This window comes from Chrysemys picta, chromosome 13, assembly GCF_011386835.1.
Source record: "Chrysemys picta bellii isolate R12L10 chromosome 13, ASM1138683v2, whole genome shotgun sequence".
Taxonomy (NCBI): Eukaryota; Metazoa; Chordata; order Testudines; family Emydidae; genus Chrysemys; species Chrysemys picta.
This window is the reverse complement of record NC_088803.1, coordinates 50,586,867-50,605,974: the sequence shown is the minus strand read 5'-3', so window position 1 is coordinate 50,605,974 and position 19,108 is coordinate 50,586,867. Positions and strand designations below refer to the sequence as shown.

At 45.7% G+C, this 19,108-nt stretch overlaps 1 long non-coding RNA gene across 1 annotated transcript in view; it reads left to right on the top strand.

Annotated features, from left to right (window-relative positions):
• The window catches only part of LOC122174511 (uncharacterized), a 43,472-nt gene extending 24,820 nt beyond the window's left edge, over positions 1-18,652 (top strand). Inside the window, exons 2-4 of the long non-coding RNA XR_006176457.2 lie at positions 3,626-3,770; positions 4,555-4,655; positions 16,015-18,652. This is a non-coding gene — a long non-coding RNA (uncharacterized LOC122174511). The remainder of the gene's footprint in view (positions 1-3,625; positions 3,771-4,554; positions 4,656-16,014) is intronic.
• The last annotated feature ends 456 nt before the right edge of the window (positions 18,653-19,108 follow it).

The following is a 19,108-nucleotide window of genomic DNA, read 5'->3' as shown; positions in this document are numbered from 1 at the left end:
GTGATGGGCTGTCAGTGGTTGGACCCAGACAGCAGGGACATCACTGTTCTCGTGACCACCACTAACTTGGTGCTGTCAGTAAAGCCAGGTAGGTCTGATTAGCTGGGCTGTGAAAGGGTTTGTGTCCCTTTCTAGGGGGAAAGAGGAACTAAGGGGAGAGACAATAGGTCTTGCGGGGGAAACCCTTAGAAATCTCAAGATCTCCTTTACATTCAATTATTCTTAAACGGAGACTAAGAAAACGCCGGGATGGGATAAGTTTTTGCCCACACCACTAGTTTGTGTGTGTGCCGTGTTGAGGGTGGGGTTGGGACTCTGGCTGTTCATATTTGGTACCAGCAGTGGGATTTCCAGATACCCCTCTGCCCAAAGAGGGAAAATGGAAGGAATCTCAAAATGGCTGGTGGAATAGCAGCCATGTACTAAAACTGGGCAGTTTTTCAGTTCACCGCCTGGTATGACTATATTATATTTAAGGGCATCGTTCTCTCAGAGTTACACTGTGGATCTCACAATGCAGATGCTTAAGAAAAAATTCTCCATGATTATTAATCGACAGCCTTGGCCACTACTGTTTGGCTGTCTGTACAGAGTTAGCTTTCAGATCCTTTAAAATCTTTGCTGAGAAGGTTGGGTTGCGTATGTGTTTGAGACCCCCTCTGCTTTTATCTGTTACTTTAAACTATGTTTTCATTTTCTTTTGAGACTTCTCTTCATCTGAGCTGCCTGTAATTATCTGGCCAACGATAACCACAAGCAAGCTTGGGAAAATCAGGGCCCAGGTGATAAAAACTCCATATATTCATTTGTCTTAAATTAGCAAAACAAGAAAAAAGAAATGTCCGTAGGAAAAAGGATCTTGTTTTCCACTTGGAAGTTTTCTATTCAAACATAATTTCTAACACACACAAAAAACGTGGCTTGAGATTGGCATGCAGGTGTGGGAGCCCAGGGAGCACCAACTACTATCAGAAATTTTGTAAAATTACCTAAATGTAATAGAAAAAAGTAAACCTGGACATTAGGGTAACTTGATGTTCTTCCATGTCACTGCCAATAAGCCCCAATCCTGAACTGGAGAGATCAACCCTCAGGGCCAGCGGGAAATTCCTCCTCTACAAACTAATCCATTTAAACCTTGGCCTCTGCACTGAGATTATCAACCAAGGAGTCTGAGCATAGTGAACACATCTGCCCACTGGGAACGGCACTACAACCAACCAACTCCTTTCAGATAAACAACTCTGCAGCTGTTGGATAATAACTTTTAGTGAAAACTCAACAGGGCTGGAATTAAAGCAGCAACCTAGAGGTGAAAATCTCCATATCTCATTGATAGTTCCCTGAGCTAGCCAGCCTTCCCTGATGTGATTCTTGTGTCACTGGTTTCGAGGTGTGGGTAAGGTGACTATTTCCCAGTCTCTTTGGATGACTGAATTTCCTTTGGATTGTTTATTATAGAAATAAGTTTTCTCCCTGGAATTGTGATGGGTCAGATTCCTATGAAGCGTATCGAGTTAACCTAAATACAAACATGACAGAACCAGATGTACTGTGCATGGCCACCCGTATACACAAAGGCCAGAGAAGGGCTGGATTTTGGCATTTTCCTTAACAGGGAGGCAGGAGTCTTATCTCACAGCATTGCCAAAGTTGCTGCTGGTTCCATATTTCAGCAATGCTAGCGCTGCCGCCGTAGGACCTACTTCTCAGCAGAAAAGCTCAAGGGGCCTGTGGGCAGAAGGGTCTGAGCTTCCCAGCTGTCCAAACATAGTGATCCATGGGATGAATAAAAGCCAGTGAGCAGCAGCTTGCAGGGAGACGTGTTTAGAATGACAAGGTGTTTGTTTGTTTTGCTTCTCATCTCATCTAGCCATTTGCTGACCGTGACCTCGAGGATGGCATTTGTGTATTCAAAGAAACATATCATCAGACATGCCTAGGCAATTCCGTCCTACCCGGTCCAGCAGTGCTGTGTGGATTGATAGGCCACGCACGCACCTATTGACTGGAACGGAACACTATCAGTTCCCATTTGGTGGCTTATTCCAGATTGCATGTGTTTTGCAAGGGGGTCATTTCCTCCCCCCCTTAATCCTTTTTTTGATGTTTGTGTTTGAGAAAGAAAAACCAAACAAAACACAAAATCTTCTTAGAGGTCCCTTTGATTTTATTTGATAGTGGGGTTTGCAAAAGCAAAACCAATCTGAGTCCCCGATTAAAGATCTGGCTCAAAACCAGTTCCGCACAGATAACTCTCATCAAAGGACCATTCCCTAGCTGGGAGCTGCTCAGCTGACAGAGATGAATGTTGACTGAGTCTTTGCATTCCTTGCAGTATCTCCCAGGAGATCAGAGAGCCTCAAACTCTTCAAGGAAAACATAGGGGGGCTACTGTGATTCACACCAGCAGAGGATCTGGCGCATTAACTTTCCCTATGTTTATATTGCTATACTCTTGCTAAACGGATTTGTAAATATGTTTTAATACTCATTTAAAATAACACAACATCATGCTGCATGTGACACACAGAAGAGTTATTTTGTAAAGCCAGAGTCTCTCAGGTAGGGTGACCAGATGTCCCGATTTTATAGGGACAGTCCCGATTTTTGGGACTTTTTCTTATATAGGCTCCTATTACCCTCCACCTCCTGCCCCCATTTTTCACACTTGCTGTCTGGTCACCTTACTCTCAGGAATAGAGCTGAAGGAATAATTCATTTTCCAGTTTGGGTGCCGAACCAAAAAATCCAGGAAAAAAATCAGTTCAGTTTGAACCAAAACTGAATTTTTTCAATTTTTCTTGCCGAAATGAACCCAATGAAAAATGTTTGCTTGGGGTCAAAAGACACATTTTGTTCGATTCAAACAATTTTTTTTCTGTTTTTAGTGTTGTTTTAGGTGAGTGTTGGGTGTTTTTTAACCTTTTGTTTGTTTGTTTTCAATTCACTACATTTCTAAATGAAATGCTGCTTTAAAATGCAGAGTCCGAAAATTGTTTTTTGAAATGACTGAAATGAACCATTTCAACTTTTTTTCCAATATTTTCCCCATTTATTTTTTTTGGCTGAAACTATTCACCAAATTCAACTTGAATTTGAGAATAGTTTTGGCGCCCTGAAAAATGTTGGTGAATTAACTATTTGCCTAAAGATTTTCACTCAGCTCTACTGAGGAGTCGCTACTAACTGTCTCGTGCCCTGAAGGTATGATCAACCAATAAGGATTTGTTGTAATGATAAGCAATGCATTTATTGGATGAGAGTGTTGTCACTTGGCTATCGCTGGCTGAGTCACTCCTTCTGCAGCCTGGGGAAAGGTGGGTGGTCTGCTCCTAGAGAAAGTTCCTGTGACAGATATGATGAACACAGGTATATCTTTGTGACTATTGTATCAACATTGTAAATGTTATCTGCATTTTTCTGAGATGGACCTTGGAACCTGAAAACATCAAAGATGATTATATTGAGATGTGCCAGATGATGTGGGCCCTTAGAACATTCGGAGATCTTTGTATCATTATGTGTTACATGTATTTTGTGCTCCTGGGTGTTGGGTGAGTTTTCTGTGGTATCTGGAATCACTAAAAATTATTAATGCAAAGTCCCACTGCTGGTTATGCAGATACCTGGCCTTTGACTCAGCATGGATGACTGGAAGGCCCTCATTTTGATCTATCAAATGGACAAGAATCTTTGGCCAACCCTGCTGAAGAGTTTGAAGGACAGGATCCTGCCAGATTCTCCAAAGGAAAGATGTGGTACCTCTGGTAAGCTTAAGTGTGCATTTAGATCTTTGATTGTTTTATATGATGTTTTCTCTGTAATGCTTTTGTTCTAAAATACATTTACTGTGCTCTATGTAAGGCTGCCTGGTCTCTGGTAAACCACAGTCTTAGTCCCTGTGAGAGACTGGAACTGCAGGCTCTTAGCTAAGGTCAGACCTGCTGGGCTAATCACAGTGAATGACAGGGGGCTGCAGCCAAAACCTGGTTGGGGGGAGAGGGACTGCCAAGAGAGTATGGTAGGCCTGTGACCTAAGGGGTCATCCTTTGAGCAGACCACGGAGTGGGTCGGAGATTCAGTTACCCCAATACTGTTGACAGCCTCCTCCTTTCTTGTTGAGCTGATGACATCCTAGTTGAATGTTTGTGCCACGGGCAATTCAAAAATTCCTTTTCCCCGGACCCAATGTCAGATCTTGTACTTGGCATAGGAGCTCAGAGAGTCATAGAGTTTAAGGCCAGAAGGGACCACCAAAATATCTAGTTGAGACTCTTGTACATCACAGGTCACTGACACACCCAACACCCCATGCTAAACCCAGCAACTGAAATTAGACCAAAATGCTACCGCCCATAGGAAACCAAACTATTATGTGCCACAGGCAGAGAATAGGAGGAACTGAGGTGCCCCACTGCCCGAGGTCCCTGAAATGATAGGGAGTTAATTATGTGAGGTGTATCCAGCTGATCCCAGCAAGTGACCCTCACTCTGTGCTACAGAGGAAATTCAATGTTGCAATAACAATAAAAATCCTTTTCTATTATCTAGGACCTTGTACAACTGTCAGTGAAACCTCACAATACCCCCGAGGAGCAGGGAAGTATTTCCTATCTGGATATTACAGACTGGGAAAGCCAGCTGCAGAGCGGGTAAGTGACCTTCCCCAGGTCACTGATTCAATGGCAGAGTCGGGCGTAGAACACAAGGCTTAAACCATCTCTCCGTGTACAGGTGCACAAGCAGGCAATTTCTGGGGAATTCATTTTAATTAACTTCCCAAGTTAAACACAATTGCAGTGTAGCTTGACAATAACGCTCTCCATTTATCGTCTCTCAATAGGCACATGCAAGAAATTCAATAAAGAGTTTTTAGCCATGGCCCTGAAATACTAGAGAGCGGAGGGAGGCTTTTACGGCTATCCCTCCATCAGCTTGGAACGTCAAGAGGCTTTTAATGGACTGAGCACTACTTTTTAAAGGGACTTTAAGAATAAAAGAAGAGCTTTTATTGGAATAGACTGTGATTGCCGCGCTGACTTTCTCCGGTCCGCTTGCAGAGTAAAAGATCCAACATGGGGCTTTAATTTTTATGCAACCCCATCCTTTAGGCGAACAGCAGTAACCAAAATGGCAGAGTGCTCTTCAGCTGCTGGCAGTTGTGCCCTGGATCTGAGTGCCAGCGGTGCCGTGAATGCTGATGTATGGAAACTGGAGGAAAACATATAACCCCCCGGCAGAAGAAAATATTCCCACCCCCCACACAGAGCGACATTGCATAGGGGCCAGGGAAACACACCGGGGTGTTCTACGGCACCTGGCTGGAAACACATTCCATGGGAAACAAAACGAGAGAAGAGCCCTCAACCGACCCAGATCATAGGGTTGGTGGTGGATCCATTAATAGTCAGCCAGGAGGTTCTGGGACGGTTAGCTGGACCATTACAGTGAGTTGCCTATAAGATTTTCTTCTCATGATGCCAACAAACACATCAAAAGCAGAACAGTTGACTTGGGGTTTAAGACTTGGAGGATCGGTCCCTCAATGGCCATTAGCCAAGAGAGTCAGGGATGCAACCCAGGCTCTGACTACCCCATAATCTCTGACTGCCAGAAGCTGGCAGTTGTCAGTTTGGCATTTACCCTGTTCTGGTCATTCCCTGTAAACATCTGACACTGGCCACTGTCAGAGACAGGGTACTGGGCTAGACGGACCATTGCTCTGATCCAGTTTGGCTGTTCTTATCTTATGATATGGCTCAAAACTGCAGGCAGCAGGGGCCTGATCAGTGAAAAGACTCTCCTGGACTGGAATGGGAGTTGGATTGCGCTGCGCATAAAGAGCTTTGCCAGAGTGGCCCAGAGTGGCCTTGTCTAGACTCGGATTTAGGGGGTGACGCTAACGAAAGCTAGCACATTCCGAAAGGTGAGTGCGGACAAGGCACACTGCCTTTAACGTGTGCTGCACTGAGTGGGAGCCGAGCCTCCTTACAAGGCATTAACTCATGCACAAGCCTTGCACAAACGAAGGTGTCTGCATTCCAGTGGATGTTATATGGGGACATATCCACTGTGCCGTGTACTGGAAAGCATGAAAGGAACATGCATCTGGTGTCTGTATGTACAGTCCTTTCATCCTACTGCTGCTTACCCCAAACTCCTCCTTACTCAAATTGGGGGTTCCAATTCCCACCGATTGCCTTGTCCTCTCCCCCCACCACCGATCGTCCCCAACAAAGATCTTCCCCATTTATCTGTGTTAGAAGTTCCTGAAACTTTTCACGCAAACAGGGTTGAACAGTATCACAAATGCAATATTTATAAGCATGCCTAAAAATGTGCAGTGTGCATAATGGGTCAGGATTGATCTACTATGTTAGCTCAGGAAACACCTACTGCAGAGAGAGACAAAAACAACAAGAACGAAAAGTCACACTGCACTCAGATAAAACAGGTCAGGAGGATCCCAAAGGACTGCCTGGGGAAAACAATCCTCTCCAGAAATTAAAAAGTCTTTCAGCTGAAATATTAGTAGCTCTCCCTGAGACAGTGGCACATTACCTTCAGAGGATGAAATGCACCCAGCAGGCTAGCTGAATATTAAGCCCAAAGCCAAACGAATACATGTTTTAATGAGTAACCTTGAGACAGGCGAACCGATCTTGCTGAAATATAGGACTTTAGAAGAGAGCACAGAAATATGTGAGTTACTACTGCTTGAGATTCAATTACTCATAAAGGAGCCAAATCTGAAGTTAACGAGGGGGAAAAAAGTCAGGGTGGCAGATTTTAAACCTGTAACACCCTTGGGGATGCAGGGTGGTTAGCACAAGGAGTCAGGGCTCTGGCTTTTTGCTGGTTGAGTCCTAGGTTCAAAGATGACTCATGGCCACACGTAAAAGTCATCCTGGTCATCTCCATCTCTCTTTGAGTGCATTAAAAGTGCACTGCATAATTCAGGAACTGGTGTTCTCTTCGGTGGAGAGGGCTGGGACTGGGATACAAGGTGGTGCCAGATCAGGGCTGAAAGGCTAAGGCTGAGTGGTTTGTTGAGCTTCAGCACACCTGCTGGGCTCTACCTTGGTCTAGGGACGTGCTGTGGAATGGGTCCCTCACGTCCACGGGTGCTAAGGCCACCACAATTGGTGTCTCAAACTAGTATGCTGTGTAACATGCTTGTACAGCGTGTCTTGTCTCTCTCTAGTTACTGATCCATGGAGGATAATAGCCTACTACTTCTAGCACCGAATGGAGTTACTTTTTTATATCGAGTGATAGAAGTGTTGAAGGTCCTTGGTTCACGCCGAGGCATTGGGAGCCAGCATACCGATGCAGGGGTGTAGCGGGGCGGTCACACGCTCCTGCCTTGAAGGGCTTGAAGCAGCGAGCCTCAGCTGATTGGGGAAACAGCCACAGCTGGGGCCACGCCCCTATCAGACCATAGCTGGCCTTATAAAGCTCTCGCTCTTGAGGGAGAAGGGCCTGGCTGCCTAGAAGCTGAGGAAGGTACCTAGAGTGGCGCAGGGCTGGGGAGCTCCAGCCTGGAGAACCCCCAGGCTGCAGGCCTTGATAAAGGCCAGGACAGGTACTGGGGGTAGCGTGGGGTAGACAAAGGCAGCCGGTCCAAACCCCCCTTTGCCAGTGATGAATAGTGTGTACTCTGCAGTCTGCTCCAGTGGGTGGGGGCTAGATGGTGACTGGCAGTAGCCATATACTGAGGTGAGGTGGGATAGGGGGTTCACTGGGGAAGGGAGACCCAGATCTGTGGGGGTACTGCCAGGGGGCAGCCTCAACGTAAAGGGGCACTGGGGTCCAGGAGGGACACAGGGCCTGCGGTAAGTGGGACTCCCGCCTGCAGAGGGCGCTCCAAAGGCTGGAAAAGCTAATTCCCAGGACGACAGCAGGAGGCGCCGTGCCGGTGAGTCGCCACATCGCTACAAGGGGTCTGGTTTAAAATGCATTTCTTTGCAAGGCAAGCAGAGAGAACACCAGGGAACTCAATCAGAGTTGGCTGGAGTTCTAGGCTCTGCAGGGACGTCTCCTCTTGCACAGGCATTAGCACTTGTAGCACCCCCGTGCAGCCCTTCTAGGCTCTGATGCCCTGTGGCAGTGGCACAAGTGTAGCAGTGACCTCCCAAAGCCCCTCAGCACAGCACGGCTAATTCTATCAATGCAGCAAACACTGTCTGGAGCTCATTTGGCAGGTGTGCTGCATGGCTCGTAAAACACTAGCGCGCTCAGCTCCTGAAAGGGCATGTGGCACATGTCTAATATGCGCCTTTCGTTAATCGCCGCGTCTGTAACGTTCCTCAGCCATTCTTGTAATGTTTGCAGAATTGTTATGGAATTATGGACGACCTTTCAAACATGGCTTTGTAAATACTTTCCCCCAGGCCTTTGCAGTAGGTTAAATGCATCCAGTCAAGAAGCAATGCAAAGAGGCAGAGATAGGATCAGTATTTTACTGCACCCAGTGTAGAATCGAAGCGGTGGGAAATGGGGGCTGTGGGGATGTGGGATTTGGCCTTGAGGGAGGGGAGAAATCATGATGCTGAGCCCCTCGTCAGAGAGATGGGAGCCTGCTGGGAGAAAAAAACCCGATCTTGGGTTGCAGGAGGACAAACCCACTGAATGCAGGGAGGGGAGAGGTTGGAACTCACTGCTGTGCATGTTTATTACAGTGCTATTAATACTCATTTTATAGAAGAGTGTGTTTTATTGCTGGCTTCTGGAGCAGCAATAAACATTTCCAGCAATACCGAATTGTATTGCTTGCTCTCAAGAGCTCTCCACTGCACAGCGCAGCCCTGTGTTCCAGTTGGAGAGTGGACAGCTGCTCTGCCTTGCTTTTCAGAAACGGAGCGGAAAAGCGCTCCAGCTGTCTCCTCCTGGCTTAGCGGAGTTTGGAGAGTCCTCCAAATGTTTGGTTCTGTTCCACTTCTCCTTGTTAGGTTTGGGCGGCTGCAGAGAGGAGCAGCTTTCCAGCAGGGAAATAACAATCCTCTTGTTGAGGTGAACAAGCTCACTCCTCCCCTCCCACCTAAATGTAAAGTGATTTTTTGAGAGCAGATTGTAGACGACTGCCTTCCTGCGGAGAAGCTCTTCTCTTTCGCTGACTCCCACCAAGGCGTTCAACTGTTTTCAACCTTGGGATTATGCCATTGGGCTTTCAATTCCACAGTTTATGCAGCCAGGTTACCCAGTGCAGTGGGACAGCCGTCTGACGCTCAGCCCGTCCCTTTGCAATGGCTCAGTTCAATATTAGCTCTGGTTTCTCGCCACAAAATCCCACTGCAAAATGCCATTGAAACCGGTATGGCTACTTAGTAGTAGCAGTAGTTAATATTAGTAGTAGTATTTATTTCTATTACCCTCCTGCCCAGGAGGCCCAGTCCTGGAGCAGGACCCCAGCGTGCTAGGCACTGTGTAAACACAGAACAAAAAGAAGGCCCAGAACCCAAAGAGCATCGGAGCTGTGATTGCAGCTTAGGCAGGCCACCCGCTCGAGCTTTAATCCAGCTAACACAGCTAAACACGGCCGTGAAGATGTGGCAGTACATACTCGGGCGGGCTCCAGGCGGGCTTGTACAGCTCACGCCAGCGTCCATGCTACTGCGTCTTCAGTCTCCTTTGCTCATCTCTGGTTTTAGATGGAAAAGGTGAAGATCACATGATTTTCATATGCCAAGCAATTACACTGAGCCATTGCACGGCCGCAGGGTTCCGGGTCAATGAACAGGGTCTGTCACTAGTTTTGTGTGATTTCATTACAAACGTTTCACTTTATACGTTGGTCAGATCCTACCCGGCTATGGTAGGGTTGAGAGGCCTCTGTCATTAAATCAAAGCTCAGTAGCTCCTCCCCCAGGGAACAGCTGGGAATCCGTGAATTTCCACGGAATGTAAGTCAGGGCAAAGACTGGCTCTTTTTCACTCTATTCTCCACTGAATAGCTGAGAATAGCTGATGGGCAGAGAGTCGCACCTTCGAAATGGAGCCCTTTCTCTGTGCTTAAACACTCCCTCCTTTGAAATTCAGTTCTCTCCTTCTAAGGATCTTGGAACACACTTTCAAAATGGTGTTGAACCTCACACAGCCCTTGACTTGTGCAAGTTGCCCCAGCCCTATCTCTCTCCCTTATCCTGCTCCAGCCAAGTTCTCAGTGCATCTTTTGTGGCATCCTCACATATCGAAAGTTTCCAGGCTCGAAGGGTGATTTTTTTGGAGGGGGAAGGGGGGAAAGGAAGGACTGGAAAATGGAGTCTCTAATGGAAATCCTATGGAATCTGAAAGATGGTATTTGCTGCCATACATTTAGGATGAGTCTCAGTTTTGTGGTTACTTCAATGTATCCCTGTCTTGCAGGGGGTAATTAACTTGAATTCCTGCAGAAAGATGCACCTATGGAGGCCAGTAGCACATTTAGCTGAGGTAATGTGCTCCAAGTACTTGCCAAATGACCTGACCTACTCATTTATTTACTCCCATTTTACAGATGGGGCAAGTGAGCCACACAATGGTTAAGTGGCTAACCCATGGCTATGTCAGACAATTAGAAAGAGAACCCAGGAGTCCTGGATTCCATTCTCCTGCTTTAATCGCTACATAACACTGCCTTGGTGTGAAACTTGAATGAAAGCACACGTAACCATGTGAAATGTCATGCTTTCCCTATAGTAAATTCTGCCACTGCTGGCTTGTCTTTGGCAAATTTTTTTGCGCTGCTGTAATTTCATTACATATCCAGGTAACCTAGCAACTGCAAGTGCAGACAACGTAGCAATGCGGAATCTGAAAAACATATACAATGGTACAGTGTTTTGGTAATGATCAGCTGGATGGCTTTTGTCTTTCAGCAAAGGCATAGAATGTATTTTGCTACATAAAGAAGGCTTTTCTTGCAGTGGGTATTTGGGTTAATTGGTGCTTAATTGTAGCAAAGCTGACCCAGAAGAATCAGAATCTGATCTCTGAAGATTCAGATATTGGCATATACCTGACCGCTCAGTGTTTAGTGAGGGCAAGTGCTTAACATGATGCCGAAAATGGGACCCTGCTTTATGAAGGTTTCCTTCTCCTTTTAGGGAATTAAGTTGTTTTGGCGAGTTCCTGAGGGCTACAGTTTAAACGTTGCCTCTAAAAATGAACTTGCTCCATCACACCTTTACACTGAGTGGTTTTAATCTGAGAGTAGTTCCTCTGAAATCAGATTGACACTGAATTCCATGGGACTGCTCAAGTAGTAACACAGTACGCACTGTGAGTAGGAGTGGCTGAATCTGGCCCGTTGGTATTTACCCCTCAATTTTTGTGCTCAGAAGTCATTGACGGGTGCAAATCTGAGTAAAGATCCTGCCTCTCAGAGCACAAAGACAGCAATGGGTCTGACTTGGGAACGCTATGTAGTTCACTTCCGTGATGCCACTCAGCTGTGGACCTTAGCAAAGACAAGACCGAGCTTCACATATAGTGAACACACTCATCTCTCTTCTAAAGATCTGACTGACCTAGGGGTATCCCCATTTTAGGAATAAGGCATCATTGGAATAGATAAGAACTGTATAACACAGCTGATCTTTTAAGGGTGCCCGCTTTAATGGAGGTTCAAATACAGGGGTAGCTTTCTTGAAACAATCTATGTAACAGAGGAGTTTCACTTTTAAAAAAATCAGAATCAATGACCTTGTAATGCATATCGATTCGAATGTCTGGAGGAAAACACAGACAATAGGAGAAAAGAACAGCATTCACATTGGAAATGACAGATACCCATCATAAAATATCAACATCTGATTTGTAGACAAATATCAATGAACAAATTAAGATCTATTCTCTAGAGACGTGTATGCCGGGAAAGTGTATAAAGTGGTGTTTTCACATGAAAAAGTAGATTGGAGTAAAGGCTGTATATTTCAGTGTGATTTGAATGGATTGGCTGTGTGCATTGCGGTTAGTTATCTGTTAGAAGTGCAAGGGAGATTTTATGGCAAAGAGAGAGGTAGGGTACTGTAGCAAGATGTTTGGACAGTAAGGTGTGTGAGTGAAGGCTGGCTTATCTGCTGCTTTCTCTGATGTTAAGTGATGATGTCAAGGAGATTTACACTTGAACAACCTTAACTTTACACGGGATTTTGTTTGAGGAGTAGATTGGCCCGGACTGCATACTTTTGCCCTCCTCTTTTCACCTCAGGGGCTGGGATTTAAACCGAAATCCTGGAGATGCAGAAATAACTCTAGCAGCAAAGAAATATAAAAATCTATTTGTAGCCCTGTGATCCCCTTGCATGTCTTGCGTTACAAGTAGAGAAGACCATCCAAGTAATTTACTGTGCAGTCTCTCAAGAGCAAGCTGACCCCTGTAAATTGCTGAAAGCACACATCTTTTGAAAGACAGCTCAACTTTCTCTAGATTGGGGCATTTACTTTGTTATCCTACCTCCACCTGTGATTCTGCCAGAAGTTAGTAAGAGACTGAACGTTAGTCTTCAATATACTCAACACAGCCACTTACTGCGCTATGTATAACAACAACCTGAGCACGTCCCCAGTGACATCAGCTGAGAGGTGCATCAGCAGAGAATCCAGCGCCCCTTTGTGGGTGTCATTAACAGAACAGAGCAATGATGCTGCAAGGGCTAATTTAGAAACACACACACACACACACACACACACACTATGTTAAAAGAACATTATTAGGGTTGCAAGATCAAGCACTCAAAAGTTAGGAAATGTCAGAATTAAGGTTGCTTATGGAAAAAAATAGTATACGATCATGGAAATAGAGACCGTATCATAATGTATATGCACCAGGGGACTGAATTAAGGTTGCACAGCCAGGATTGGTTATTTTTGGGTCCTATAGAACCTCTCCATTCATAAATAAAAGATGGCGCAGAGGAAAGCCTCCCTTGAGACACTAGCTACAACAGGCATTCTTTAAAGTGACCATTCATTATTTAGGCCTGGCTGAAGCCCAGACTCCATGAGAACTTTCTACTCCACTGCAATAAAGATGCTGAGATTTTGCATGATGGCACCTTCATTTAATTCAATGAGGAAAATAGCAGAGCGTATGGTTGCTTGGATTAGATATTACAGCCCGTCTCTCCTCATCATTCATGTTGGCATAAGCATTCATAAACCACTGTTATGTTTTCTCTGTCAAGCTATCCCAGCCATGCATCTATCAGTTTCATCAGTGATATTAATCTATTTAGTCCTAATAAATCATCTGGATCTACCAGAATGTTCCTCCCATAGACTGGCCACTCATACACAGAGCGTGCTTTTCTACTGTGACTTGAGTGATGAAAATATGCATAATCTATACATCTTTCAAAACCCATTCTTCAGCATCCTTTTTTCACACCATGATTGATAGGAAGAGGCCAGGAGAACACCACTGTCTGGCTTTGTAAGTGTTGCAGTTAGCTGAGCAAAAGGAACAGCTCCGAAAGCACCAACCGTCCATCAGAGAAACCTTCCTGTTTTCTCACTCTTCCGTGCATTATTCTAGCCTTGCAGAAGGTTCACTGGAGATTAGCTGGGACTGAAGAGCTGGCTCGACAGTAAGAACAAAGCCATACAATAGTTGTCACCATGTAGGTTTTTTTTTTATTAACATTCTGGTATCTTGCGCTCTTTCGTTTGTATGTTTTCTGTGAGGAGGGCCTAAGGGAAAAGGAGATGAACTCCATGTTTTCTGCACCAGCATCACCTGCTGGGCTTAATGGGACTGGCAAACTGGGTAGTGATTTCAGGATGTGTTATGCAGGAGACAGGTAGAAATTATACACAATCCATTTCTCAGAATGTGGGATTTTTAATGGGCTGCCGATATACTATTTGGTAATGGCTCCTCTTCCGGTAGGCCTGATTGACATAATCGGAAAAATTAAGGCCAGGGAAGGCAGGCATAATGGCAAGATTTACTTAATCATTTAAAAATAGCAAATGTACTCCAAGCATTGTGATGAAGATGAGATAAAACCTTCCCTAGGCGAATCTTTAAGCCTCATTGTCTGTGTTTATGTCTGGTACATCCTTTCACACCAGGCAATTCTGGAGTGTAAGGTATGTAGAAGTAACTTCAGGCACTTTGTGAAATCCAGTCTACCGATTCCTCACAATCAAAGTCTGAAGATGAATGAAAACTAGTTGAGGGCTCATTTTCCATGTAATATTACAGAGGAGGAATCTCAGGAAGAGATAAAATGCAGCTTTTGGTATTCCATTTGTGTAATGTAAAATGAGAGGTGGGTTTATACCAGAATCTTAAACACAACTCCCTTTAAAATTTAGGGGGGAGGTACTGAGTCAAACTTCCAGAACTATAACTGCCCCCAAGTTTGGTTCCAAGTTAGGTATCAAAAGGGGCTACCCCCCTCCTCCAGTCCTCATGGAGTCAAATTCTCATACGAATAGTTGAGCCCATGAGATTTTGGCCTGACCTGTCAGAAAACGTACACAAACAGATGATCTGAAGAGATTTCCACAGTTCGGCTAGTTTTTTATTACATCCTCTGCCATAAAATTTTGGAGCTGTTGAATCTGAATCTTAGCACTGATTCAGCAACAAACCAGAATCCTGGCCTACACCTTCCTCCATGGGATAGCAAAAGCTAGACCGGCCACAGTAACAGAACTTTCCCCTGTGAAGAAACTTTGCAAAGACACAGATTGAATTTGTAGTATTACGAACACATGTATGAATTAGCCGCCTTTTCTGAAAACTTCTCAGCTAAGCTCATCTTTCATATGTTGTATTGTCACTTTCTGCTCTGGCCCAAGTCTCTGATGTAAATATCTCCCAGCCTCATTTTGTGTTGTGTTTCTAATTCTGGATATATAACTCTACAATGTATTGGAATTTGAATATCTATCTTTATATCTAGAGACACATGGTCAGGTGTAAATTTTTACTCCAAAGGATGAAGGAATAGAATCGATTGGATAGAATAGATTAGATTGGGGAAGGCAGTGACACCTTCACACTGGGCACCCTTGGAGAAATGCCAAAGATTGACTGCATGAAGGTAGCTCCAGATGGTCCCATAGGTTCTGAGACATACACTAGCAGGACAGTCGGAGAACGTTGAACTGGCTACTTCCTGGTCTGTACCTGGTCTATGGATTAGTAGTAGTAGTATTTTGGTAATGGTTGCGGGCTTCAGTTAGGGATCAGGACCCTACTGTGCCTAGGTGCTTTACACATATAATAAGAAAGAGCTTCCAAAGTAAAGGGCACTTATCTCCCCCAGCATTAAATTTTCTATGGACATATATGAGATAATCTTGTTACTGCGTAATTGGAAGAATACAGTTTCACTCCAAAAGGTGAAGTGGCTGGGAGAGGCTGTGCAATGGATGGAGAATGAACTAGACTGGCAGAGAAAATGGACAGTTTTCTCTTGTATTTATAGTACATTCTAACTGTGAATTTTCTGGATACTTTTTATATCTCACCCTGGATTTCTTTCTTCTTCTTTGTTTTTCCCAATTAATTTCTGTTGCTGCCAGCAGGAGATGAACTGAAAAGGGTTTTCTATCCCGCTCTTATAAGAACACTTTTCATCTCCAATGTGGTTTGCAAAACCAGCTTGCGAAGTCACATAACACCATGATTATCCCTGTTTTACTTGTGGAGAAACTGAGGCAGGGAGGTTAATGACCTGTCTAAAGCCACAGGCCAGAGTCCATACTTCAATCAGGATTAGAATGCCAGAGATCCTGGCTATCAGGGTAGTGCTCCGTCCACTAGACCATGTCCCTTTTGCTCATTGAGTGGCTAGGAAACAATTTTTGAAGCTACCCCCACCCAGTAGAAATCAGCTGAGTTTTCATAGTCGAAGTGGAATCCTTTGTGCAGCCTAAGGAACAATGCACCATATTTAAATAGAAATATTCCCATTGTCTTTTTCTTTTAAGCATCAGATTAATGTTTTGCCATGTACCTGTCATTTTAATTATCTGCTCACATCTCAGCTGTTGTCTTAATGTCTTTCTATGCAGTGCCTGACGGGGATACCAACTTGCTGCTGCTGGAGATGAAGCTGGTGGAGAGAATAACAAGGAGGTGAAGGGATATTGCCACAACAATATCGTGGCAACGGCAGAGGAATGGGCCAACTCCCCTACACACCAGCTAGGCAGATTGATGGAGAAGCAGCTAAGAAAATGGATGAAAACTGCTATGCTCAGGGGAAAATAAATTATGAGAGTGTTGAGCAGCCAATGGTTTTGACTTTATGTATGTTTGATTCGATTTCCCGCACACACACATTTTAAACCAGTGGACTATGGGGAGTGAAAAGGAATTGGCCATCTTCCCCACTTTTAATTCATGGAACAATATGAAACGTGTGCAATGACTTTTGAAAGCCAGTGAAATGTGCCAGGTTTTCATTTCACAAACGTCTGCCAGTCTCATGTAGTCATGAGTGTTTAGACTGCTCAGCAGCATGGCACCTGGGCATCTTCGTGGTATCAGAAGGCGAGTTTTGGAAAGGTTGGCTGACGTTCGTGAATCTTCTGAGTGAACGTGGGAGAGTTTCCAGAGGAAATTTGGCCCCTTTTTCATGGACAGAACACACCATGTAAAATTTCTTGTAAGGATTTGATGCAAAACTAGACGAAATTCAGCCAGTCAGACTGTCTGTGTAGACATCCCCAGGGTCTCACTTTGAGGGTTTGGGGTCATTCAAACTTCATGGGCCAGCTTTTCAGCTGCATCCTGTATGGACTGGGCTCCACTGGAGAGTGGGTGCTCCTCCCACTCCTGGGGCCAATCTATGCTGACCTTGTCCCTGGCATACTTTAGAGCAGCCTCGGGACTGCTTTAAACTACACTAGCTATGGCCCCAAGAGGACCTCTGGACCTCAGCAGTGCTCAGGTTATGCCTCCTTTCCCCAAGCCCATGCCCATTATCCTGGTGGTTGGAATGGGGAGTGGTATAGAAATGGACAAGATGACCACTGATGATCCAAGGTGGCGGGGGGGGAGGGGAAGCTATAAGAAATAAGACGGGAATGAGTAATCTTGTACCCTCCATGGCCTACTAACCAGGTGATGGAGGTAGACCTGTCACACCAGCTTGGGACCAGGTTCTGTCACTCTAGATAAAGAGGATCTGGGTACTAAGTCCCCTTCCACCTTCTCATTCTGCTCTCACTTGTGCTGGCTGGACACAAGTACAGCTCTGCGGACACCAACAGGGTTACTCTTGATTCACACCGATTGGCTCAGAATCAGGCCCTGGAAGTAAATATGTTTCCCCTCTCACCCAGCGTGCAAAGTTTGCAGGGCCTTTTTGGATCTCGGCAGGAAAAGCCTGGCATAAATGTTAGCCCTTATTTGTGTAGCCAGCAGTTTGGGTCTGTGTTACTAGCCTGCGATATCCTCAGAGGGGCTACAGCTGACGCAGACTCAGAAGGGGATTGATGAATAAGCAGAAGATACTAATAAAAAACGATCTCCATGGGCAATTTGTGTCCCTACAATGCCAGCTCATAAGCTGGAGATTAACGGGGAAGGAGACAGAGCTGCTGCTGGGGCTGGAATGAGACTCATATTGCAGAGAGAGGATTAGGTGCCACCGGTAGCTGTGAGGGGAGAGAGAAGGAGATGCATTGCCCACTAGTTGCCATCTCAGCTCCTGTCCTTTGCCTGTCACTCCTGTTGCTCCCACTACAGCAGGAACCAATATATCTGCACTTGCTCATTCAGAGTGGGGGAGAGGATATCAAAGCTGGGGGTGTCAGAAGGAAAAGCCCCTGCCAGAAACTCCCTCTCTTTCATATGCAGGCTGCTTCTGCTCAAGTGAATCTGCTGAACCCCCCTCTGGCAGTGTCCCCTGGGAAGAGCGGTGTGGGACAAGGCCGATGCTGTTAGAAGAGTAGGATGCGCTTTTGACTCCGTCACCATGGAAGCATCTTTGCCCTGCTCCTCCTCCTGTTGCTCTGACGGAAGGATCAACCCCTGCCCCTCCTGCTGGTGCAGAGATTGCATCACCTGCTGCAGCCACCTCTGCCGTTTCTGTCTTTGTTCTCTCCCCTGCTGGTGTTGTGATCTGAGGATCTGACTTTGTCTCTCTGCTACCGTATGATTGCAAGGATCTATCCCCCGCCCCTCCTGCTGCCGCCGTGTGATTGCAGCACCCCTGCCTGTCCCTCTGTTAATCTGCCGGGGGACATCTCTGTGCATGTATCTAATCAATAAAGATTCATTCCCTTGCTGCATGGTCTCCCTCAAATAAACGACTCAGAAGCTGACCGGGAACCTTTCCGAGCCTCTGCGTTGTTCTGCAGCGCCACCCGTTCGCTGCCATTAAAGGGCTAATGTGCTACGAAGCCTGCTTCCTCAGTGCGTCTCATCTCCTTCGAAATTTCCTCCTTTATCATACCCAGCCTCTTCTCACTTGCAGCTGCTGTTCTCGTCCATCCCCATCAAGCACCAGGCAGTGTCTCCAGGATTATCTCCGTGCCAGGAACATGACCAGGGCTAAGAGCCAGATTTTCAAAGGTGTTTGGGGCCAGGTCCGCGAAGGTCTTTAGGCACCTAACTTCCACTGATTGAAATGCCTAAAGACCTTTGTGGATCTGGGCCTAAGTGCCTAAAGATGCAGCTGAGACCTAATCGAATTTTCAAAAATGCCGAGGTGCCTAACTCCCTTTGGTTTCACTGGGAGATAGGTGCCTGTCTGCAGCGTTAGGTGCCTAAATACCTAAAAAAAAAAAAGGCTCTAATTGACTTACCGTGAAATAAGTAGGTTTCTTTTAAAAGGGCCGACTTATTCCACGGTTGAGCGGCTGGAGCAGTGACTTTCATGCCCTGCCTCATTTTCCTGGGCAGCTGTTTTGGCCTGTTGTTCGTTTACAGCTGATCCCAGCCCTTGGGCCAAATTCCACTCCTCCTGGGTGGCTCAGCATAAATCCCACGGAAGTCAGTGGAGTGACAATGGAGTCCCGGAGAGCAGGCCTGGCCCCCATCCCTCTCACTGGCCGTTGCAGCAAGATCTGGGGCGCAAAGGATTTGATTGATTGATTTATTTGCACAAGGTGTTTGCAAAGCTCCATCTCCAAGGAATTGGAGCCAGACCCTGACTCG